The 26,516-nt window shown below is 43.0% G+C and overlaps 1 protein-coding gene across 1 annotated transcript in view; it reads right to left on the bottom strand.

The window, feature by feature from the left end:
- Positions 1 to 463: 463 nt before the first annotated feature.
- The window catches only part of LOC147019455 (uncharacterized), a 76,109-nt gene continuing 50,056 nt past the window's right edge, over positions 464 to 26,516 (bottom strand). Inside the window, exon 3 of the transcript XR_015061416.1 lies at positions 464 to 556. The gene's annotated coding sequence lies outside the window, so the exon portion shown is untranslated. The remainder of the gene's footprint in view (positions 557 to 26,516) is intronic.

The raw sequence follows: 26,516 nt of genomic DNA on the forward strand, positions 1-26,516 counted from the left end.
TTCCTGTAACACCCATTCCGCAGATGACGGAAACTGATGCGGCAGAAAATGACTGGACTGATTTTCGGGAAAAATGCATCAAAAATCTGGAATTGCGCCAAATCGAACACCTGTTCATGTAACAGGTACAGTCATATGCAGTGTTGTTGCACATCCCATGTGCTACACACTCCTTTCTTGGTCGCTCTAGGTCAAATGGTTTTCTTGGTTGCTCTCGGTCAAATGGTTTTCTTGGTTGCTCTCGGTCAAATGGTTTTCTTGGTTGCTCAAGGTCAAATGGTTTTCTTGGTTGCTCAAGGTCAAATGGGTTGTGCTTGCATAAAGGATAGACAAACAGACAAACAGACAGGCAAAAATATATAAATATAGATAGATAGACAAACAAACCATGTCTACTCCACATATAATCTGATCACGGTTAGAAAAAAAACAAAATCGGACAGGCAATGGGATTCATCATTCATGGCTAAAAACTCACACGAGCAGCTTTGTTATGTAAAGATCCTTGATGCTTACCAAGAGGTCGAGTAAGTCGAGACGGCTCTGATCCGTTCATCTGAGGGAGACACAAAAAGAAAAGAAGGCCTTAATCATGTCAAGTTTCTTCAAAATCTCTTTTAGTTTAATTGCAGCTGCTTAAAAATGTAACTCTATGTTGGGACAGAATTGACTGAAATGTTTGTGGTTGCAACAATATTTACGTCCGGAAAGTGTGCCCCATGAAAGCCATAAAATCGTATTATATACACCTCAACATGGAGTTTGGGCAAGGAGCAAATCCCCCTTCGGGAGGGGGGCACACTAAATCTCTACAACCTCCACCATGTGACACTTAGTCATCCTGTCAAGTTTGATTGAGATTCGATAAGTAACAACCAAATGCATCACAGTCAAAAACAAGAGACAGACAGACAGACACCAAATTGCGTATTTTTTTGTAATGACTTCCCTTCCAAGGAACTTCAATGCAGGTTGTCATCGAGTCCATAAAGCCTGTGAAATGGTGATCAGCCGTTAGATGTTTGCCTTTGTTCTATCCTTTCAAATGCTGAGCATCAAGTAAGGAAGCAGCACATACCATTTTTGAAGTCTTTGGTATGATGAGGTCAGGGAACAAACCGCTAACCTTCCAGTCTCAAAGCAGAGCCACTAATCATAACACCACCATTCATGAAACTGTTTAAACTTTTCAAAAAAGATAAAAGTGCGAGGTACCACAAAGGCAAATAAGAGCTCCTTACACATGAGCCACATGAAGGTGCCGATATCAAGGGAAGAATCGGTACCAGCGAAACTCCACGATAAGGGTTTCCGTTTTCAGCACAACACCAGGCACGGAAGATCTCTGTGGAGTGGAATGCGTCTGATGGATACCAACAAATGGCGGTCATTCGTGCCCAAAACGCCAAGCAGGCGGACCTTTAGCGTGGAAGGAAAAGACGTGCAAAGCGTTCAGAACCCGTCAATCCTTCATTCCACCCGCAACCGAACAACCCGCTTGTCTCCTGGTTTCACCCCGTTCTGGAAAACACCTGATAAAACCGAGCTTGAGAATATTTAGACATTATAACATGAAAATGGTGCCGCTACAGATCACAATGGCACAAAAGTTCTCCTCGACCTCTTGTGAGCCGATTGAAGAAGAATTCTACCGAAGGAGAAATATTAACTCCCATCTCGGTGATGATTCAAGCGATCTTCTACAGGAGTGATGTCATAAATACAGCGATTATAAATCGCCCACGAGGGATGAATGAACGTCACAGCCTTCCATTCCGATCGGGGAAACCCTGCCTTTTCCTTTTCTCCGCCCCTTTTACAATTCCCTCGTCTTCTTTGAACTTAATCTCGATATATTTTCATTCCAAGCATCATCATTCCAATCACAAATTAATACTACGCCACAAAATAGAATGTTAACAAACATTCATGATGTAAACGAATATATATATATATATATATATATATATATATATATATATATATATATGTATATATATATAAATATATATATAAATATATATATGCCATTCCAACACCGACACACACACACACACACACACACACACACACACACACACACACACACACACACACACACACACACACACACACACACACACGGTCTCCTGCCTGTCGGACATCTAATCACGGTAACGCGCTATAGTCTTCACGAAGGCATCTATAGTCTTCTTGCAAAACTCAGACTCTACCTTTTCAGTGAGTAATGCAGAAACGCAACCCACCCAGAGGGTGGGTACTCTGCTAGAACAGTAATAAAACTGAAAAAAAGTCAGGTAGGTGTTTGTCATCGATCATGATGAAGAGTTGGTGAAGTATCACCGGAACCATGACCAAATTACAAATAATGCCATAACCAGAAGTCAGGATTGGATCAGCGGCACAGCCGTGCCTTCAGCCAATGATGCTACCCCACAGCCTTATGCAGTATATGAACGAAGAATATCAAGTGTGGTGTGTAACATACTGCACCACCCGGTGGTGGTACGAAAGAGTATTATAAATCAGCTACAGAGACCACTTCCAATTTTTCACAGTACACGTGGCAGAATGAGGGGGTATTACTTCCCCGTAGAGAGCAGGTGTTTAATACGAGTACCATCCTGGGATACCCCGACTCATCATTCATTTCCTGGGATTTCTTGGCACTCATGCATGTTCATGTTTTCACTCAATCATAAAAGGTTTATATCATTTTTCTGACATATAGTGCAAAAAAATTTAAAAACAAATAGGCGATGGGCTGAATACCGGATTTAGGAAGATGGAGGTGTAATAAGTCAGTGTTACATCTGTGACATCATTATGGCGTTGTATTATTCAAGACTCAATGAGAAGTGGTGTATTATTTCAGAAACCATTTCTGGAAACTGATAACAAGCCATAACTAATTAGCCTACATTTCTTAACAATATCGTTTTCATAATAAATATAATATGAACTCGCAACATTCGTTTTTTCGTGAGATGCACAAACAACAGGTTTTTTGTTTTCCTGATTGTCATTTTGTTCACCATCACATCACAGACTTGATGAATTTTTCAACTTGTAAAAAGAAAAAGAAGAAAAAGATGCAACTTCTGATCCCTGTTAGCATCAAATGAATTAATGTTGGTTTTTGGCGAATAAGTGTACGTATTACTGAAATTAACGCTGGGTTGTTAACAGCAAATAAAATGTTTCTGGAAAATAAAAAATTAAATATTGTCTTTCACTAAGCTGTATTACTGTGCTGTAACATATACAAGTTATGTTGTTCAACTCGCATGAATGAAGCCATGGGTTCATGCTTTAACCTCGAGCTTTAATGTATCAGTTCCCGCTGTCGTACAATAATAAATATACCATCAGAGATGGGGAATCCCCCGCCATTGAATGAAAAAGGTCATACATATTCCAGATAATGAGGGAGGTGAATTGGAAACAAGACACCATTTGGTCATCATCTCGAAAAAGTTCCCCAGGGGTGAGGAACGTAGTAACCAAAAATAATTGAAATCAGATAAGCGGTTTTCCATTTATTACAAAAAACATTTTTTCCAAGATGGCCGCCCCAGTCGGCCATCTTGGATCCGGCCATGCCCAAAATCAATAGGGTTCTTCCTTTTCAGGTGGTACATGTGTGACCCAAATTTCAAATCGATATGGCGAACAGTTTATGAGTTATCGCACTGACAGCTATAAATGTTGACGCCGCCCCAGTCGGCCATCTTGGATCCGGCCACGCCCAAAATCAATAGGGTTCTTCCTTTTCAGGTGGTACATGTGTGACCCAAATTTCAAATCGATATGGCGAACAGTTTATGAGTTATCGCACTGACAGCTATAAATGTTGATGCCACCCCAGTCGGCCATCTTGGATCCGGCCAAGCCCAAAATCAATAGGGTTCTTCCTTTTCAGGTGGTACATGTGTGACCCAAATTTCAAATCGATGTGGCGAAAAAACATTTTTTCAAGATGGCCGCCCCAGTCGGCCATCTTGGATCCGGCCATGCCCAAAATCAATGGGGTTCTTCCTTTTCAGGTGGTACATGTGTGAGCCAAATTTCAAATCGATATGGCGAACAGTTTATGAGTTATCGCACACACAGCTATAAATGTTGATGCCCGGACGGACGGACAGCCGGACGACCTGGGTGACAACAATATTCCCCTTCCGCCACGCGGCGGGGAATAAAAATGGTAACTTTGGAAAGTTAGTAATCAAATTTTGCATTCCTGCTTGGGGTACCTAGGGTCGGGTCAGGAGCTTTAAATAAATATCTTCTCAAAATCCATCCCCCAGCCGAGTGTGCCAGATACGACTAGCGACTTTGACCTGGATAAGTTGAGCAGTGCAAGTGGTTCAGCCAGTGATCCTTGCCGGATGGAGTGGGTGATGAGGATGGGAAAGGATGCCAATTCTGAAAAATAATCATCTTGCAAGATGATTGCAAAAAAAACTCCAAGAGGGAGTGGATATTGATAGTTCAAGACACAAAAATACCCCCAAAGCAATAAATAAATAAATAAATAAATAAACCTGTGGTTTTGTAACTTGTTATCGTGTTGTCTGCTGTAGAAACAGCTGAACTCGAACTTATGTGCTGATTTGTTAAAACTGTTCACCAATACATTGTGCTGCTTCAGTCATTGATGACATTGTGGCCCATCATACAATTTGGTGAACTCTCTAATCTTTTGGCCTGCGTGCATATATTGCCCATGCAACTCCTACACGCAGCATGTGTTCCACGAGTAATACCAACAAATTCGGACGTGGTTTCCTGGAACATGTGACGCTGTTGAGATGGGCAACGAGCGTCCATTCCCTTTGAACGTGTCCTTACAAACCACCGTATGAAAATACTGTTATCCTTAATTAGCTTCCCGAAGGCAACACCATTTCCATTTCCCTGCACTCATTTCTCCCTTGTTATTGACCTTTATATTTTGCTCAAAAATGTTTATTGTGCGAACACACAATTTGGCTGTTGAGTTATTAAAACGTACAAGCATTTAATTAGCATTATGCTCTTGATTTTGAAGCAAACAAATGCAAGGTAGGAATTTCATTTATTTTTTGGCTTCCAGCATCCACCAGCACGTTTGAATGAGAATGCTAAGCATTAGAATTATTTTACATACGGATGAAGGGATTTTTATTTTCGAACAAATGACTTTTGTTTAAAAAGCTGATATATTTTGGGATGAGCAAATACCACCCATCACTTCACTGATGGGGTGGGGTGGGGGTACTAAGGGTGGGGGTGGGAGGGGGAAAACAAAGAGAGGATGGGGAGAGTGAAGAGGCAGAGGGGAAAGGAGAGAGAAGGAAGGGCAGCGACGAGGGGTGGGGGAGCGACGAGGGGTGGGGGAGTGAAGACTGTATGAGGTGAGAGGAAGGGAAGGCAGACGTGTGGTGGAGCATCAATTACGATTCATACTGTCTCACCAAAATGATTCTGCATCAAATAACAGTGATGATGGAAACAAAATAATGTCTGAAATCTATTTTCTACCAGTCATACTATAAACACGGCCCGGAGACATACACTGCCCGGACACATCCAGAGACAAAACACACGGGACGCGTCCGGAGTCAAGCCGTCCAGACATAAACACTGCTCGGACACATCCGAAGACAAACTCCCATCCAGACGTGTCCAGAGACAAACTCCTGTTCGGACATAACCACCATCCGGATGAGAGAGACAGAGAGAGACACAGAGAGAGAGAGACAGAGACAGAGACAGAGACAGAGACAGAGACAGAGACAGAGAGAGAGAGAGAGAGAGAGAGAGAGAGAGAGAGAGAGAGAGAGAGAGAGAGAGAGAGAGACACAGAGAGACACAGAGAGACACAGAGAGACAGATACAGATACAGAGAGAGAGAGACTTGACTTTTCGATGCTTTTATTATAAAAGTATCAAAACACACCAGAAAAAGCACACTCCATAAAAACAAATCCAAACGATTTTACAGCAAAAATAAAATCAACAAAAGCAATACAAACTCGAGGGGGAGCACTCGGTAGAGTGCAAAACCTCTGCCGTCAATACTGCTGGGTCACTCAAGTGAACTAAACTAGATCGATGCGCATGTAGAAATGCCAAAAAAAAAAAATCGAAATTTTTTTGAAAAAAAAAAGTTGCAAAATTTCTAAAAAAAATTTCTCTAACAATTTTTTTTGGGGGGGGTTGGAAATCACTTAAAACATGTAGAAATGCAAAAAAAAAAATTCAAATATTTTTTCAAAATGGCCGCCATAGCGGCCATATTGGACTTTGGACAAAGTCCAAAATCTAATGGCATGATCCTTGGACCATACCTAATCCCCCCACCAAGTTTCGTCGAAATCCGTCCAGGAGTTTTTCCGTAATACTGTTCACAAACAAACAAACAAACAAACAGACAGGGGTGAAAACAGTAACCTCCGTCCATCTTCGATGGCGGAGGTTAACTAGATAATTGGGGGAGCACTCGGGAGAGTGCAAAACCTCCGCCGCCAATACTGCTGGGTCACTCAAGTGAACCTTATATCTTATTAATTTAATATGATGTCAACAGTGCTGACAGTTATAGTTCTTTTCTCCAACATTTTTTTTTGGGGGGGGGGGAGTTGGAAATCACTTAAAACATGTAGAAAGGCAAAAAAAAACATTTTTTTTTCTTTAACAATTTTTTGGGGAGGGGGTTGGAAATCACTTAAAACGTAGAAATGCAAAAAAAAAATTTCTCCAACAATTTTTTTGGGGGGGGGGTGGAAATCACTTAAAACGGGTAGAATTGCAAAAAAAAATTTTTTTTCTCGAAATTTTTTGGGGGGTAACAATTTTTTTGGGGGGGGCTTGGAAATCACTGAAAGCATGTAAAAATTCAAAAAAAAATTCTCTATTTTTTGGGGGGGTAACAATTTTTTGGGGGGGTTGGAAATCACTTAAAACATGCAGAAATGCAAAAAAAAAATTCTCTAACAATTTTTTTTTGGGGGGGGGGGACCAAGTCCAAAATTTAATGGCATGATCCTTGGACCATACCTAACCCCCCCCTCCCACCAAGTTTCGTCGAAATCCGTCGAGGAGTTTTTCCGAAATACTGTTCACAAACAAACAAACAAACAAACAAACAGAAAGGGGTGAAAACAGTAACCTCCATCCATCTTCGAAGATAGTGGAGGTTAACAAGGGTGTCTGTTCATGTCAAAACCACCACAGAATAATACATATATGCAAAAAGTAAGTGTAAGTGCTTTACACTTTTACAAACAGATTCCATCACAAAAAGAAACTCAAAACCTCATCAGTGTACCACTGATCACCCACAATATCCAGGCTCAAAAGATAAGCCTGCTCCATTTTTACTCGTGCCGAAACCATACCTTCAAAGCACAAAAGCACATTTGCATTTTTTCCCCTTCAATTTTGCTTTCCTGGTTTTATAAATTGCCAGTTTAGCAATGCCCAACAGAAAACACAAAAACGAGAGGACTGGTTTACTTCAATAATTCCACCAGATTCCAGAAATAAAGACTGGAAAGGAAGATGAAATTTATCGAAAAGCTGTTGAAGGAAGAGAAAGAGGGGTACCAATCTCTTACATTCAATAAAAACGTGGGCAACATTTTCAATCAAATCACAAAAAGGACAAAAAATTAGAAGAGAAGAATTAAACTTATGGAGTAATGTCTGTGTGACCAGGGCTTGATGTTCTCGTCTCCAATTCAGGTCTCCAGTTCTCCCAAGATTTGGAGAAACGTACATTTTGTTCCACACTGGAGTTAAAAAAGCTCCAGCAGGTAAGGTCTCATTCCACCGATTTTTCAACAGTTTTGTAAAACCAGGTATACATGCTTCCAGACATATGTTGTAGATAGCCGTTTTCCCCCATGACACCCACGGCTGCCCCACAATATTCCAGTGGCCATATCACAGGTTGTGGTGGTCCGATTTGGCTGATCTTGGTATGAAAATGCTCGTAAAAGCGAGATCTTTCGAATTGCGCCAAGTAAAATCACTCCAAAACAGTAATTCAAAAAGTTATAGTTTGGGGTGCCTTTCGACCTTGGGCCCCCGCTCCCCAGCCAAACCGATGGTCCCAATTTTTCCGTGTGAGAATACCCCTTCATATACTCCAACACCTCAGCATAAATGAAAATTGGATCTCAATGGGTTCAAGTGTGATGATGGTTTTATTGTTCGGTGACTCGGGTGCTGGACACACAATATAGTCAAGATTTTTTTGCCAACCAATGTTTTATTTGACAGCTGTGTTACTTTTTTACTGATTGTGTAGGTTCTACCTGTAGCAGTTTTTGGTTCTACAGAAAGAAGTATATCAGAAATGTCAAAAATTCAGTGATCTTCATTGTCAGGAAAAATAAACTATTTGCGGGCCCATTTGGATGAAGAAAATTCACTTTCACTTCATGCGTGCTCTGAAAGGCTTCCATGATGCAGGTAAGCCACCATTTTCCATCATAATGCACTGTGACATAACCTGAGAGTTTCCCGTTAAAAGTTGGTGTAGATTTTGAAATAGCTGACTCGATACGGTGTTCCTCGCTAAGGCTGCATTCGCGTACTTGAAGAGCAGTTTCAGAAATAGGGATGAAAGCATGAAGTTTTTGAGTTCCAGCTTTGGTTTTGGCCGTTTTTAACCTTTCTTCCAGATTTCGTTCTTCCTCGTCATATGCCTCTTGGGTCCCGTAACCGAACTTCATTTCATTCAAACCATTTTCAGCAAAGGCGAAAACATCTTTTGGAGAAATCATTTGACTGTCGTAAGGTCGACGCAGGCTCTCACGTGTTGCTTCTCGTTTGGCTGTACCTCCCACGCCATCTGAAGACCCCTTGCCATGACTTGTGGAAAAAAAATGCCATTCTGCGTCAATACCATACTCTGATTTGTGACGACATAGGTTTATGAAGGCTTTGCAATTCTTATATTGGCCAGTGCAACTGTCTGAGAAATGGTAACGTTTCTTTACATTTCCAAAGCTAGATTTCAAGTGTTAAATGAGAATTCTTTGGAAGAGGTGGACTGAGACAATGTTGTCAGTATTGCATTCTGATGTAATCGTGAACGAATCGTGGTTTAATTTACCATCGTCCGATTTGAAATAGTAAACCCAGGGGTGAATTGTCGCTTGAGAGCAGTTCCAATGGAATCCTTGGGCCACATACTGTACGACAAACGAATAGTTCTCTAAGAAGTCTTCAATAATGACAAATTCTCCTTCACCGATTTCATCTTTCTTATTTTTCAGAAACTGAGATTGGGCCTTGGCAATGAAGTCGTGTCTCACTAATTTAACCGCGCGTTCACAGAATTGATTAATGAATTCTTCCAAAGGCAGGACCATGGAGCTCAGTTCAGATCTGTCGGTGGATGTCCACCGTTTAAACTGAATTTCATCAATATCCTCTAGTTCATAAGCACTCAGTAGCTCGTTTTTGAAGTCTTGAATTGATGGGAAACTTTCACAAGTTCTGAAATAACATGCTGGTTGTGCTGGGTTACAAACTATGCGTGCTATCACATGATGATAGCTCGGAAGTTCGGCTATCTGTGGCATTTTGGAACCAAACATCATGAGTTTCACATTTTGATGTATCGTACATACACATACACTGTGTGTACTGCCTAAACCGGCCAGGACACACTCCGAGGGACGGAGCATGGCGAACTTTATGAATCCAACTTTAAAGCCAGGGTTCTTCTCTTTAAATTTCTGAAGCAGTCCCTTGAGATTGTTTAGTACCAGGCGCTTTTGAATTTTGTCTTTTCCATGTTCATTCCTGACCACCACACAGTCCTTTTTTCCTGGCATTATTCGGCTGACTTCATCACTTCGGTAAAATTCGGTTACGGCGGATTTCTCTTCGTCAGGCAATATTTTACCCTGTTTGGGATTTGGAGACGATAGCATACCATTTTCTTTCTCTAAATTTTTGGCTTGCACAGCCATTCTTTGGGAGCAACTGAATTCACTCATCATCCCTCTGATACTCATATTCCTAGCAAATATTGTCAGTATACGTATTTGCTCTGAACGGCTCGAAACAACGTATTGTTGTGGTTGAGGAAATTCGCAAACCACCATTCAGGTCCCGTAGGTGAGATATCTCTGTAAGTATATGTGTAGTTAGCCCAAACCCGTTGTTTAGAGGGAATAAATGTGATTCATTCGGGCTGCGACCCTTCAAGATAGCCGTTTTTCTGTTCTATCTTTATTTTGAACCAACCACGTCTCAACCGCCATCACACAACAACCACTGACCGCAACGCCGCTTCACAACAACAACAACGCCAACAGCCACGACCTTTACCGTCACGGCTCGCTCCCGTAGACATCGCATCACCACCATTCCAAGCGTCGCCATGGCCATCACCGCCACTTTAGGCCCTCCACCACCTTCGCCTCTCCTTCTGCGGCCGTTCCCGCGCCGCTTGTGAACGCCGAGCGTCAGGCTGTTCTGGCCTCGTACAGGGCGCGCGCTGAGCCGCGGGTACAAAAAGCGGCCTTTCCGGGGAAGTCGGATCAGGAATGATTCACGCCCACTTCTGTTCCGTCCTATCAGCGAGCGCGGGGCGATTTGGCCCCGCCTCCAGGCGCGTCGGAGTAGAATCGATATATGCAGATTCGCAGATCAGGAATGATTCACGCCCACTTTTCCTCCGTCCAATGGGCGAGCGTGGCTCCGCCCCCGAGCCGATCCTGATCCGAAAATCTGCATATGGTTTCTCCTGCTGACTATAAAGCGCCGAGCGCGGGGCGAATCGAGTGAGAGAAGAGTTTCTGTTTCGGGCTTGAGTTGGAGGAGAGTTTCTGTTTCGGGCTCGAGTTGGAGAGTAGAGGTTTTTCTGTTTCGGGCTCGGGCGAGTCGTGGCGGTGGCGAAGTGTGGCAGCAGCAGTCAAGACGGGTCTGGAGGAGAGTGGGTCTGGAGGAGAGTCGGTCTGTCGGGGTTCGGAGTCTGTCGGGGAGCTGCAGAGAGGAGAAGCCGGGAACGCGGTCGAGGGCGCAGTGGAGTCGCTCGTCGCGGGACCCAAGCAAGCCAGCTATCCTCTTTCCCCAGAGCATCAACAACCCCCCCGTTCCCCCCCCCGCGCTGAGATAGTGCGAAAAGGGGACCCCGTTCCCACCCCATTCCAAGCAGTGCCAACGAAACCCGCGGAGGAGCGCGGAGTCGGGGCACCGCCGCCATTTTGCGGCTCATCACAAGACGGGTAGGCTCCACGCGGTTTCGGCCCCAGGCTCGTTTGCCCCCTTGTCGTAGAGGGTGGCCCCTTTTTCTTTTGCTTTTGAGTATATGTGTTGTCGGCGCCGTCTGTAAAGTAAAACTGTGTAAGTGTTGCCGTGTGCTCGCGTAGTCTGTAGTAGATCTGCATTGTGTTTCTTTTGTTGCATTTGCTTTTGGTGCATAATTGTTGTGTTTCTTTTACATTTGCTTTTGGTGCATAATTGTTGTAATTGTATATGTGTGCTTTCCCTTTGCCGCGGAATAAATGTGCCTTATGTTGAACTGTTTTTCCCGTTTCGCTTCGTCGTTTCTTTAATTGAATCTCCATCTTACTTCACGTAAAGGGTTGGTAGTGGGCTAAATACGCCCGACAATTAATCGGAACCGTCGAGGTTGACGATAACACCGCTCGGTTATCCCGATAGTACGGAACGGGTCGCTTAAAGTGGCCCATATCCGAAGTCGACCTGCGGTGAGGTGCGATCGCCCGGTCTACCCTCCGTGTGGGTACTTAGGTAGGTCGAATTTGGCGAACAACCCTATCCCACGCGGGGGGCCGATTGGCACGATCGTGGTGAGGCTGAAAGGCCCACCCGTGACTAGTTCCCGGCGTTAGTCCGAGAGGGTCACGACGGAATTGTCCGTCCGGTGGGCGACGTGCCGCGATTCGAGTTACGTGGCCGCTCGCACGCCGGCGGACGCGAATTCGCAACAGTATTTTTCTTTCGGGCTTTTGATCACCTCTGGCATGCAGTTTTCATCACATTTTGACGCTGTATTTTGTGTTTTCTCCGGAGTGCTTGGTCCAGCAACTAGTTCTAATTTCTTTCGCACAAAATCTTCCACTTTACTTCGCTTTTCAGGAACGTACCCCTGGGTTCCTTTCCGCCTTTCGTTTGTCGAATGGGTTTTCGCCTATCATCGATAATGATAATCGGTCAACTTCTGCTTCTCGCTCAAAAACCTCCTCGTCCTCATCTGTTGAAATAGATTCTGCAATGCCTTCGATAGTACCTTCTGATGATAATTTCAAACTGGTCGAAGATGATTCTTCAATACACTCTGTTGACAACGTAAAAAGTTTTTTTTTTCCTGCACGAAGTACAAGGTCTGTCATCTTTTTTCACCTTTGAAGAAAATTTCATCAACATATCATTTGACACATTGCGAAGATCTTTTCGTTGTTTCGTTTTATGGCAGCTGAACGGATCGCAACAGTATTTTCGGAACTCTTTTCGATCAGCAGTCGCCATGCTTACTGCAAAATATGCAAAAACTGAGATTAGCCCAATATAACTTAATTCGATGATTGTTATACAAAAAATTTACACTAAAAAATCAATAGACACAATAGGCAGAATAATTTTTCGCAAATGATGCAATATATATATATATATATATATATATATATATATATATATATATATATATATATATATAATAGTCCAGAGATGATGATTGTCAATTTCAGACATAAAGTCGCCTGCCAGCAGGTGACGTCATTGGAACGATGACGGCAAACGTCGCCCAATGTCGAATCAAGAATTAGTGATATGTGGACCCCAAACAATAAAACCATCATCACACTTGAACCCATTGAGATCCCATTTTAATTTATGCTGAGGCGTTGGAGTATATGAAGGGGTATTCTCACACGAAAAACTCGGGATCATCAGTTTGGCTGGGGGGGGGGGCGAGGGCCCAAGTTCAAAGGGCGCCCCAAACTATAAGTTTTTAAATTACTGTTTCGGAGTGATTTTACTTTACGCGATTTGAAAGATCTCGCTTTTACGAGCATTTTGAGACCAAGATCATCCAAATCGGACCACTACAACCTGAGATGTGGCCACTGGAAGATTGTGGGTCAACCGGGGGCACCAAAATTTGAGGGGGCTCTAAAATGGGCCCCGATGGGCCCCCAGGTCTGAAAATTCACACATAATGAATTTTCTTGCACACACTTGCACAAAAAAGAGTGAAATCTGAGACGATGTGTCAAAATTTCGCTGAAAAATGTGTATACTTGACATCGAATGACTCTCCTGGAGACATCGCAAAGTTTAATCACCCATGAAATAAGTATTGCAGATAATCCGCTACGTTGCCTGCTCGTCTATGCACGCATCACTTGGTACATCGTTCGCGGTCCGGAATAATTTTATTATAAAACGTCTGTTTTTCACCAGATTTTCTTTGATTCCCTGTAGAGCAACTTCCCAAACCTCAGAAAATATAGACACAGATCTGGCAGATGCTATGGATAAGCAGTCCCTCTGGGTGACAGAGCGAGAGGTCAAGCACTGAATGCAAGAAATAATACAGCTCAATGAAGCTGGTTAATTTTGGCACAGTCTTAAATCTTTTGTTCACTCAATATAATTATCCAAACAGTAGAAAAAAAAAAGTTTAATGCTTTGGAAATTTCACATTTTCTTCGGTATATATGGAGAAGGAGGGACATAGCCTTGCTTGCTTAAAGTAAATAGGTACATCGGCTCAGTTTCAGACTCGTAATTTCTTTAAATTATCAGTTTTCACTCCAGATTTCGACACCGAGTTCATCCAGCCGATATCCAATCCACAAAATCACATCATATAATGCATGAAATCGCTGCAAGCTCCTAATTTGTAAACTATAGCACTTACAAAAGTGATGTATACAATGATTTGTATGATGAACATCCATTTGATATGAGTGAAGAAAGTGAAAAAAAACTTTATCGTTAAGAAATCATTGCAGCCTGTTCCAAGTCGACGCATGGTTGAGCAGGCCAAAAAAACATGGCGGCTTCAGACCCCAGCGAGGTTACACAGGAGAAGCCTTAAGACCCCAACCAAAGAGAGAGGTGGGGCCACGGATGCACCTGATAAAGGATATAATTAAATAAGGCCGGTATTTATCTTCAAAAGGGGTGTATAAAATAACCCAAACATCCAATTTTCACTCATGCACTTCCTTGGAATTCCCTTAGTATGCAAGCAAAGTTTCAGACTGCTCGGTTTTATGGTTTTGGAGTTATGGAGGAGACATGCACACACACGTGCATGCACGCACATGCACACGCACACGCACACGCACACGCATTAGTGCACATGTAGCCTGGTGTTGGCTCAGTGGTTAGGGTGGCGGCTTGGGATCCTAGGGTCCTGAGTTCAAGTCCCGTCGGCTGCTGAATGAATACACCAGGGGGTTGACTCAGCCTGTCATCCTTCCGAGCTCGGCGAAATGAGTACCAGTTCCACTGTGTGCACTGGTAGAGGGGCACTGCATCAGCGACACAGTCGCGCTTCAAGAAATGATAGCTACCCCGGCAGCTCAGCTGCCATACGACCACAGTGCACATGTAAAATTTCCGAATATTTCCAAATTGTTTACAAATACTCGTTTAAAGTTGAGGGCAGTGAGACGGCTGAGATCGAATGTTGTACGTGAGGTTCAAACTATCAGTATCCTCAGTATCCATGCTGGAGGGCTTGTTTCTTGATGGTAAAGAATTTCAAGAGAAAAATGTGTGTGTAAACAAAAGGACTGAGGAAGTTATGTGTGTGTATATATATGTGTATATATATATATATATGTATATGTATATGTATATATATATATATATATATATATATATATATATATATATATATATATATATATATATATATATATATATATATATATATATATATATATTTGACACCTCCCACACTCCTCCAGCCAAAGAAGCTGCATAAAGCAACCCAAGAAGGCCTATGAAAGGTAAGTGCTTTGCTGTTTCAAACCCTTCCCAGAGTTCCTCCACAGTTGTTATAAAGACAATCACACAGAACACACACATGAGAATCCCAATGCTACACACCCCCTCAGCTACCAGACCGGTTTTATCACATATTGGCGAATCATCAACGAGAGAGAGCAGACAGCAATGCATATCAATGAGTCTCCCAATTAGAGATCTGATGAAAATGGGAGCTAAATAGAGGGAACCAGTAACTCAACGTTGGAGCTGCATTCCATCTTCAATTATGGATTCTGTCTCTAATTTTGTTAACAAAATGTGCACCAAGTATAAGTTATCTGTAAACAGTTTCAATGCATGGTTTAACAAAGTTGTAGAAGTCCTGGATAAAAGGATTAAGTTTTTTAGTTGTCGGGGCTTCCTTTCATTGGGTCACTCTAAACCAGTGTTGAACAAGTCGAGTGTTCATAAACACATTCTGGATCTCCATGATAGCTACCTATTTGCTCTAGCGGATAAGGCTGCGAATAATTTTGTTGTGGTTTGTAAAAAGTTTTATGTAGAGGTTTTACGAAGAGAGTTAGGCATTGATATGGTTACTTTCACTCATATAGGAAATAGCACATATGTTCCTTGTCATAAGTCACTCCAAGATATTATCTCAGAGCATCAGGAAGTTTGAGTTAATAATTTCGGTATTAAATGTAAAGAGGTAAATATTTGTCTTCCTCGGTTTTTCTGGATCCATAAGCTTCATAAGAAAAACCTGAGCAAGTATAGGTTTGTAGCGGGTGCCAGGCAGTGTTCCACCAAACAGTTATCAGTGAAAGTTAACTCAGGCTGACAAGTTGTTGGGGAACAGTTCAGGAAATATTGTTTAGCAATTGAGAAGAACATTAACTTTCTGGAACATTAACTCTACTTTTGAGTTCTTAGATAGGATTAGGCGGCTCAATATCAAGTCAGTTGAAGTTTTTGATTTTTCAACTTTATATACAAATTTGGATTTCGTACGAGTGAGGGATTCACTCTTCAAAGTGATTGACAAGATTTTTTAAACTCTTTTAATAAGTTTTTATGTGTCATGTTTAATAGAGCATTCTTTTCTAAAAAGAATACTCAAGTTTTCATTGTTTTGATAACACTGAACAACAAATTTCAATTTTTTTTTTTTACTGGAGATGTGTAAAGTGATTAAGACTAATTTGGGTACGCTGATTTCAAAAATCATAACCGTTTTGCTGTATCACGTCAGGATTTTCAGGAACAGAAATATTCCCATTGCCTAGAAGTCAGGATTTCAATGAAATTTACATATGTCTTTAACATGTCTATTTCGTACAATTGTTGTTAACTTGTGTTATATTTCTTTCTCTCAGATAAAGATGAGTAGGCGTTCCTGTACCAATCATCCTGACAACTTCTGTTATGTCTGTGGTCGGTATACCAAAAAAGATCAACAGCGAAGTATATCTACAGCAGTGAAAATGAAGGCCGCCTACTTTCACTACTTCGGGTGTAAGGTGGGGGACCAAGAACAGAGCTGGGCACCACACATCTGCTGCACAAGCTGTCACACAACCTTCACTCAGTGGTTGGTGGGCAAGCGCGCGAGCATGCCATTTGCGGTGCCCATGATATGGCGTGAGCCGCAGAATCATCATGATGATTGTTATTTCTGCTGCACAAGCATCGCCGGCTTCAACAAGAAGAATAAAGGTCACATAAAGTACGCTGACTGCGTCTCTGCTCGTAAACCTGTGCCTCATGATGACGAGAACCCCGTTCCAACACCTCCAGCTGATCAGAACATAGCTGTAAGCAGTGGTGAAGAGGATGGTGATGATGAACCTTTTGAACCCGACACTCAAGAATCACACCTTCTGAACCAGGGAGACTTAAATGATCTTGTAAGAGATCTCTCGCTGTCAAAGGCGAAGGCAGAGCTGCTTGGATCAAGGCTGCAGCAGTGGAATCTACTTGAACCTAACACCAAGATATCCTTGTTCAGAGCACGTCACAGAGACATGGCTGAGTTCTTTGAGATGGAAGACACGATGACATTCTGCAGTGACATCAACGGTCTGTTGAAAGAACTTGGGTGTGATCACGATCCTGCAGACTGGCGCCTCTTCATCGACTCGGGGAAGAACAGCTTGAAGGCTGTTTTGCTCCACAATGGCAATGAGAAACCATCAGTCCCACTGGCTCACGCGTTTGGCATGACAGAGACCTATGAGACTATATGGCAGCTACTTGATTCCATCAAGTACAATGACTTCAACTGGCACATCTGCGGAGACTTGAAAGTGGTGGCGCTGTTGTTAGGGCTGCAGTCAGGCTACACGGAATACATGTGCTTCCTTTGTCTCTGGGATAGCAGAGACGACAAGAATCACTGGACGAAGAAAGATTGGGAAGAGCGAAAAGAGCATGTACCTGGTCGACACAACGTGAAGCATGTCGCCCTTGTCGACCCAGCCAAGGTTTTCCTTCCACCACTCCACATAAAGCTCGGCTTGATGAAAAGTTTTGTACGGGCAATGGATCTGAATGGGCGTGGGTTTTTATACCTCAAGGAAAAGTTTGGCAACACCTTGTCGGAGGCCAAGATCAAGGCTGGTGTCTTTGTTGGACCGCAAATCCGACAGATTATGAAGGACGAAACTTTTCCGACAACTCTAAACCCCAAAGAGCTGGCAGCGTGGAGGAGCTTCAAAGCTGTGACGGACAACTTCTTGGGGAACGAGCGCGCGGACAACTATGAAGAAATAGTGCAGCAGCTGCTGGAGTCCTTCAGGAAACTTGGCTCCAGGATGTCCCTGAAAATCCATTTCCTACACCAGCACCTGAACTTCTTCCCTGACAACTTGGGAGCAGTCTCGGACGAGCACGGCGAGCGATTCCACCAAGAGATTTCACTCATGGAGACGCGTTACCAAGGGCGGCACAACCCGAACATGATGGGCGATTTCTGCTGGTTCCTGCATCGTGAAACTGACACAGAGCAGCACAAACGCAAAGCCAAATGCCTAAAGCATTTTTAATTACATTCTAGTGGAGTTTTTCTGTAATTTCTATAATTTTGAAGCATTCATGATGAAATAAATGAATAAATGAATTTTTGTAAATTTCATTGAAATCCTGACTTCTAGGCAATGGGAATATTTCTGTTACTGAAAATCCTGACGTGATACAGCAAAACGGTTATGATTTTTGAAATCAGCCTACCCAAATTAGTCTAAATCACTTTACACATCTCCAGTAAAAAATTTTTGTTGTTCAGTGTAAGCAGAAGTTAAAGGATGTTGTTAATTTTATTTTATTTCATACTTTTGTGTCTTCTTGTGGGATAATGTTTCAACATGATATTCCCATGGGTGGGAATTGCAGCCCCTTACGAGCTGACATTTTTCATATTTTTATTTATTTTTTGTTCATATTTAAATTTCTTTCATGCAGAAACTGATGAAGAAAAAATTAGGATAAGCGAAAATAGTATCTCATACATGTCGTTATGTTGATATTTGTGTGGTGAACTATGCATTTTTTGAGAGGCAGCTTCTTTTGATATTTATATTTTTTAATGTAGACAATGTCGAGGCTCGTATAAGAGCAAAAACACAGAACACATCACAAGGGGAGCAGGAGACAAGAGGAGTAGGAGAAGGAAGCACAAAACAGTGGGAAACAGAGACATTAGGAGATCTGTGGAAGGGAGAGGGATGGGGTGGGGTACACGGGGTAAACAAGATGGACACTACAGGAACTTTTAGGTCCTTACACTTCAGGGACTTTCGGGAAGTAAAGCAGGGAATTTGAAGGAGGTGGGTTTGGGGTGGATTAGCGAGGGAAGAAAAGATCATGGTTTTCGATGGGGGAAGATAAGAGGTGGTGGTGAACAGCTTTTTTGAAGACCTGGAGGAAAGAGTGGGATTGAAGAGAGTGTGGGAGTTTGTTCCAAAGGCAGGAAAAAAGAGGAATGAAAGAATGAAGGTGAGCAGTGATTCTTGATTTTGGTTGCTTTACCAGGAGGGGGTTGTTGCAGACCTTGGGCACCCTGCGGAGATATGGGGAGGTGGGGGGAACAGATCGCAGACAGAGCAGGGAGGGGAGCGAGGCCTGAGAGGAGACGGTGGAAGACTGAAAGACCACTGACCTGCCTGTGGTGAGAGAGTGAGAGATGACACTTTCTGGATCCATAAGCTTGATAAGAAAAACCATGATGACATGATGGCATGATGACGATTAGTCACCTCATATGAGGAAGAGAGAGTTTGGATGAGAGAATAGAAGTTGGTCCATGTTTTCAGATAGTGAGGTGTAAATGGAGTCATCACTGTTTGGTGGATGGTACAGTAGACATATAAACATGAGGTGGGAGTGGAGGGGAAGCCGTGGCCAGAGCTATTCCTGGGGGTGTGGGGGAGTGACGGCAGTGCATGAAGAGTGAGGAATAGAGTCTTTAATGAAGAGAGCAACTCCGCTGTGAGGATGAGGCTCAGTTCTGTCATACCGGAGGAGGGAGTAATGAGGGAGATATACTATGGAGTCAGAGACGTCTTCAAGGAGGAAATATTCTGTTAAGCAGATTACGTCTGGTTTGTCAGTGGCAACCTATGTGAAAAGATCTGTCAGGTTTGAGCAAAGGCGCCGGATGTTTCACATCCACACTGTTAAGGAAGAGGGAGGAGGCTTTGGGTGCAGGGGAGGGGAGGGTAGGGGTGGAGGACGAGGGAGAGTTGTTTACAGTGTGGGAGATTGCAGAAGAGCTGGAGAGAGGGCTGGATGAGGTTGAGAAAAGGCTTGATGGTAATTGGATGAGGCACAGTGGGGAGTAATAAGAGAGGTGGCAGAGGAAAGTTGAAGATTGGAGGAGGTGGAGGGTTGAGAGGGAAAAGAGAGGGGCAGGGGAAGGGGGTAGCTTTCTGTATGTGGGTGGGGGGAGGCAACTTTGAAAATGGGGGGTGAGTGAGGGGGAGATTGGAGGGAGAAGGGTGAGAGTGGAGAGTTGAGGAAGAAGGGTGAGGGGGAGTTTTGAGAAAGGTGAGATGAGAAGAGTGTGAACATTGCTTTGAGAGGGTGGGGTGAGAGGGAAGCTTTGAGAGGGAGGGGAGATGATAAGAGCAGGCACAGTCAAGGGGCAGTACAGTGATGGGAGAGGTGGGGAGAGGGGAAGGATGAGACTTGGTAGTGGTCTGGTGAAGAAGGGAGTGGGCAGGGAGAGGTACAAGATTTGAGGAGTTGGGAAGAGAGGGAGGTGTGATGAGAGGAAAGAAAGAGCATGTGTGAGATGTTGAGAAGTGTACTGATTGAGAGAATGAGATATCTGTTAGGTTAGAATGGAGCCCACTGATGTTTGAACACCACACACTTTGGGACATAGAATAAGAGCTGATAGTAAAGCAGAAGGCAGTGAAGAGGTGCTAAGAGTGGAGGTAGGATGAGGGAAAAGAGGGCAGGGGTAAAGAGAGGGTATAACAGGTGAGGAGTTTGGAGGAGGTAGATTTAAGGAGGTGGCGTGAATTGGCACTGAAGTTGGAAGCATAGGATGACCCACAAAATATGTAACGGAGAAGAAAGTAAATACCGATCGTTTTTTTTTTTTTTTCTTTTTTTAATGCCGTGAATAAACTTTGGTACATCATGGGTGATGAAGGTGGTGGTCAAGTTTCATCGAAATTGTGTGTGTAGTTTTGGAGAAAAAAGCAAATTCATATTTTGGAGGGAAATGCCCCCTTTCACACCCTCGGACCCGATTTTACTCATGTCATGAACAAACTTTGGTACGTCATCGGTGATGAAGGTTGTGGTCAAGTTTCATCAGAATTGTGTGTTGTTTCTGAGAATAAAGCAAATATCCGTTTGGTGGGTGGGGGTGCAACCCCCCTCCATAAACGCTCTCCGTAGACCCCCTCAAACCCCGATCTATTTTTTTTATGCCGTGAACAATGTTTGGTACATACATGGTGATGAACCTTATGGTAAAGTTTCATTGAAATCGTATGTGTAGTTTCAGAGAAGAAGTTGAAAGTATTTATGGATGGACAGACAGACGGACGGACGACACACCATCCCATAAGCTCCTTGGAACGACGTTCCAGGTGAGCTAGGACAATTTTTTTTTGTATACCTTGTCGAGGCTCGTATGAGAGCTAACACACAACACACAGCAAGGGAGGCATGAGACAAGAGGGGTGGGAGTGGAAAGGACAAAACAGTGGGGAACAGAAACATGAGGAGATCTGTGGAAGGGAGAGGGATGGGGTGGGGAACACAGGGAATACAAGATGGACATTACAGGGACTTTCAGGAAGGAAAGCAGGGAATTTGAAGAAGGTGAGCTTGGGGTGGATTAATGGGGGTAGAAAAGATCGAGGATTTGGATGGGGGACGATAAGAGGTGGTGATGAACAGCTGTTTTGAAGGCCTGGAGGGAAGAATGGGATTGAATAGAGTGAGGGAGTTTATTCCAAAGGCGGGGAAAAAAGAGGAATGAAAGAGCGAAGGTGAGCAGTGATTCGTGATTTTGGTAGTTTTACCAGAAGGGGGTTGTTGGTGGACCTTGAGCGCCCTGCGGAAATATGGTGGGGTAAAATCGCAGACAGAGCGGGGGGGGGCAAGGCTGGAGAGGAGACGGTAGAAGACAGAAAGACCACCGACCTGCCTGCGGTGAGAGATTGAGAGGCCCAAAGACAGCCTTATTGCGGGAGATGCCAATGATCCGAAATGCCTTGGTTTCAACAGCGTGAAGCCGAGAAAGGTGAGAGGCAGGAGCACCAGCCCAGAGGGGAGAGTAGAACTCCATCAGGCTGTGGACGAAAGCTTTGTAAGTGGTCAGGAGCTCAGGAGGGCCGAGGAAGGACTTGGCACGATGGAGGATTCCCAGTCAGTGACTGGCTTTGGAGGTCAGGTTGGAAATGTGGCTTTCCCAGGAAAGATCATGGCAGATAGTGAGACCCAGAAGCTTGAAAGAAAGAACTTCTTCCAGACGATTGTTGAGAAAGTGGATGGGGGGAGGGGGGGTTCTAAAGGGTCCTTTTGGAGAGACATAGTGAGAGTGTGAGATTTGTCTGGATTGAAAGAATGTTCCAAGTGTTGAACCAGTTTGTGATTATATCCAGATCTGGAGAGAGTGAAGAAGCTGCTGCTTGCCGGTCTGAGGGATGACAGATGGTACGGCAGAGGGTGGAGTCATCAGCAAAGAGATAAATAGGATTTTCCAGAGAGTCGGAGAGATCATTGATGAAAACCAGAAAAATAACAGGGCCAGAACACTACCTTGAGGAACTCCAGTCTGGACAGGAAGAGGGGATGAAAGAACTCCATTTAGGGCAACACGGTGACTGCGACAGGAGAGGAAGTCTGCGAGCCATGAGTGGAGATGGCCTTGGATACCATAGGAAGAGAGTTTGGTGAGCAGGGCAGGGTGCCAGACTGTGTCAAAAGCACATACACGACTTTTTGAGATATCCTGTTCACGGACAAAGAGGCGTGAATACATCAGCTCCGTCCACCTTTGGTTGCAGAGGTAAAAAACATGAAATAAGGGTCAAGCAGGATGTCGATTTTTTTTTTTAGACACACACAATGGGGTGGGTGCATGCTGTCTACTTATTACATAATTCAGGCATATCTAACATGACATTTAATTACTCCTATGCTTATTCTAAACCCTTAATAATAATATGCAGTATATTTAGCGGGGAGGGGTCGTGGGAGAGCAAGGAGAATCTTGCCCCACGTTCCTGCAATTGTGATTATTTACACCAATCATTAAATTTCATGAAAATACCAAAAGACAGACTCAAAAGGAGTGTTTTATTAATTTATTTATGTGCGGTGAATTCCCTCGGAGTCCAGATTGCCCCCATTCTCCTCACTCCGAAAGGTATAGCTTTTGTTTCACTTTAAAGATACACGAATATAAATCAGTTGAAAAATGTTTTGGAAGCTTATTAGTCATTAGTGCAATGAACTATTGGTCACCTTCACGACGATTGCTCCAAAAGATTAATTCTGAGCTGCAATGATTAATGTTTGTTAATTTCCATTGTTAATTCAGTGGGTCTTGAGATAATATTAATCTACTTGTGGGATGAGCTCGGATTTATAAAACCAACACATCGGTGTCAATGCAGTGATGGTTGTGAAATGGCTGCAGAAAGCAAGTGCAGATAATCGCACCGATCATCATGTGGTTGGGATTGATTTTGTGTTGAGAGAACCATTTTTCATACTAATGAAATTGACAATATAACCAGAGGGATGCAGCATTAAGCCCACATGGTCCGTACATCTTCCAGCGTATTTGGGAACCACTTACTGTACATATTATGCATGAACAGAGTGGGAGGAGGGAAGGGTTGGGATGCGAGAGGTTACATTAAGGAAATACAACTGCGAAAAGGTAGACAATGGGTCGGAGAGGATAAAAGGGAGGGTATAATGATTTGACCATACTTGGTGGTGTGAGTCTGCTCTCGAGTCTGGTAGGTCGGTGGTCAGAACCCCAACCGACTCGTACCAAAGACTTGTTTTTTTTTAATTTAAATGATACGTTCCTTACTTGATGATCTGGATTTAACAGGATAGGGTATGGACAGACAATTCTGGGAAGGTAATGGCAAACGACCCATTATATCCATCCATTCATTCATTGGGACCATACTCTGTGCAGAGCGTTGGTGATGCCTAATCAGTCTCCTTGGCTATTGGACACAATCCTGGACCGGTCGCCACTCCGACACAGGATACCAGCATGCTGGCACTCATTTTGCCGACCTCGGAAGGAAAACAGACAGACTCAACCCCACCTGGTATTAATTAAACAGTAAGTGGGATTTGAGTCAGGATCCTTGGATCCCAAGCCAAACACCCCAACCATTAAGCCATCACCAAGCATATACCCAGTATAACCAATGCCAAGAAACTGCTTTGGCAGCACCAATGCTCTGTAAAGAGTATGGAACATGAAACCATCAAAATAATGGGTTGGGGGAAATGGGAGAAAAAAAAAAAACAAAGGAGGTTTTTCAGGAGAAGGCAAGGAATAAAAGGCATGGGAATGAGAGGGCATGGACGGGGTACACAGGGAGGGAGGAGGACAAATTTTTTTTGCCATTTTTGCAGATGCTATAAATAGATAGGCATTTCTATGACAATTTGTTAAAATGATATCAAAATGCACATGCTCAGTTATCATTTAATTTTCACTCTCACGAAAGCATCCACCCCCCCCCTCAACCCACTCCCCACTCTGATCCCCAACAGACAACCTCCGACCTGCAAGCTTCCTAGTTTCCTGATCCTCGCATCCCCACTCTCGCGGTGATACCCCAGCATCCCCTGTCGTTTTGATCTTTTACGTGCCTTGAATTCACGTAAAAATAAATAAACAGCGAAAAATATCTTGGGATGAAACACCCGAAACAAATATCCATGAAAATTAAACGAACCTAACTAGTCTTACACAATACGATAACTGATTCTTTGTTTTCTTTCTTTCTTTGTTTTTTACCCCCCCCCCACACCCCATTTAAATGGAGTAGTTGCTTTTTAATTTTATATTTATTTTCGGAAAAAGGATTTCAGATATTTTGGTTTGCCGCAACTTGCATGGATTTTCTGACACAAACTTGTCTTTGGAACTTCTTCCCGAAGCAGCGAAGGCACCGTGCATTCCCACAAGTGCACAACACTTGCATTTCTCAGTTGCGACATCAGTTCCATTACTCAGACACAGAAATAGAAGTAAGAGGGCTCCTGTGATTTCCAGGACTTTTGGATGAATCTCTTTTACATTCAAGCCAACATAATGTATATCAATATTTATTGCGTGGGCACAAGGAAGCAAGGAGAGCGGTGAATGCTTTATTACAAACTATTGCAATTAGTGCTGCGGCCTGGCACAAAGTGTGCCAGCATTCAACTCTCAAACACCTGCCCGTTGCTTGCTGATCAGCAGTTTCTCAGCCTTTCAAGAAATAATATTTCAAAAAATTGCGATTGCTATAATCTGATCATTATCAAAAAAAAATTTATACCTCATGTCCTTATAATAGATATATTTGTTAAAATGTCTATAATTTTTTTGCCTTTTAAAATAGATATATTTTTTGTTTTTTGTTAAAAACCCACCATTAAGTGATCGTGAAATCTCAGGAATTGCTGTGATGTTAGCCACGTCTTATCTTTGTAAGTCCGTGAGTGGCTCTGAAATGCATGCGACACATTTAATGACTAAATAAATGGAACTATGGCTTGAAAAACTCGATAATGATCGGATCGAGTAATTCTCAGGTTCCGTCATGAGATTTTAGTTTTCCACCAACGCGTGAGACCTCGGAGAGAGCATTTATTTTGGTTCCAAATTTCTGGATGGCATGGAATTCCGACTTATAGAAAGGCGTCACGTTCATGAATTCATATGATCGGAATTTTTCACCGAAATGCATGCATAGAGAGTATGACGCGAGCGGTTGTTAGCTCCAAGCTGCGAAAATGGACCACATAGCAGCACAGCTGTGATTGTCAGGCAGCCAGACGGAGCGGCCGATCGAGTTAATGTGAATGTCTGTAAAACGAAGAATAAATAAAATTCGTGAAACGAGTCTGCCAGAGAATGTCAAATGAGAGACAACAAACATGCTCAGCAATGAATTGATGTATAAACCAAACAGTTGACTCCCATCAGAGTGTAGTCATCAGTGAGAAGGATGTCACAGGTTAAAAAAAAAAAAAACAAGACATTCAATGATATGCACAAGGGGGCATTCTGGAATGTTTTTCTAATCTCAATACAAAAACATTCCAAAATACACACAAGGGTGAAGTGAAGAATGTCTTTCTAATCTCAATGTAACAAAAAAAATAATAATTGAAGGATCTCTGTGAACATCCCACAACGATCATGGAAACACAAACCACATCCGATCCTTGAAAATGAACATGTAATGCTCAGGTGTGACGAGACGATCTCCTCAAGTGTGAATATTACAAACAAAGCATTGCGTCCGGACATAGAGCTCAAATATAAAAAAAATGCACCCGTGCGGGAGTGACGGTCATCTCTGCGAGAAACGAGTCCGTCAAATAATGTTCAGTAGGTAGATGGCCAAGATTCCGTAGAAGTAGGTGGTATAATCACTATCACTCTATGTAGTAGAGTAGGTAGGTACAGTCGCAAATGGCAGACAGACAACTACGACACAAACCAGTCAGTCAGTGGATTTGATGGGTACATACGTCGGCCGAGCCTTTTTGTTTTCCAATCTCTTATAAAAAGTGCAACAACAACACTGACGACACCACACAACTCACTCTTACAATCCACAGTTCTGTTCGATCAGTTCAGAATATTCCAATGGACTCCACTGGACCAACCGATGACTGTGCACTATATGCAGGAATAATGTTTATATGTGTACGTCATAAGATAAACGCGGAAGGAAACCGGAAATATCGCAATCGCACATGGCGATTATTTGAAGAAGCAGTGCTAAACACCGGAAATATCAAAAACACAACAACACCGTAAAAAC

The sequence above is a fragment of the Eptatretus burgeri genome, chromosome 9, assembly GCF_056783735.1.
Source record: "Eptatretus burgeri isolate ZD-2024b chromosome 9, Ebu_testis_v1, whole genome shotgun sequence".
NCBI lineage: Eukaryota > Metazoa > Chordata > Myxini > Myxiniformes > Myxinidae > Eptatretus > Eptatretus burgeri.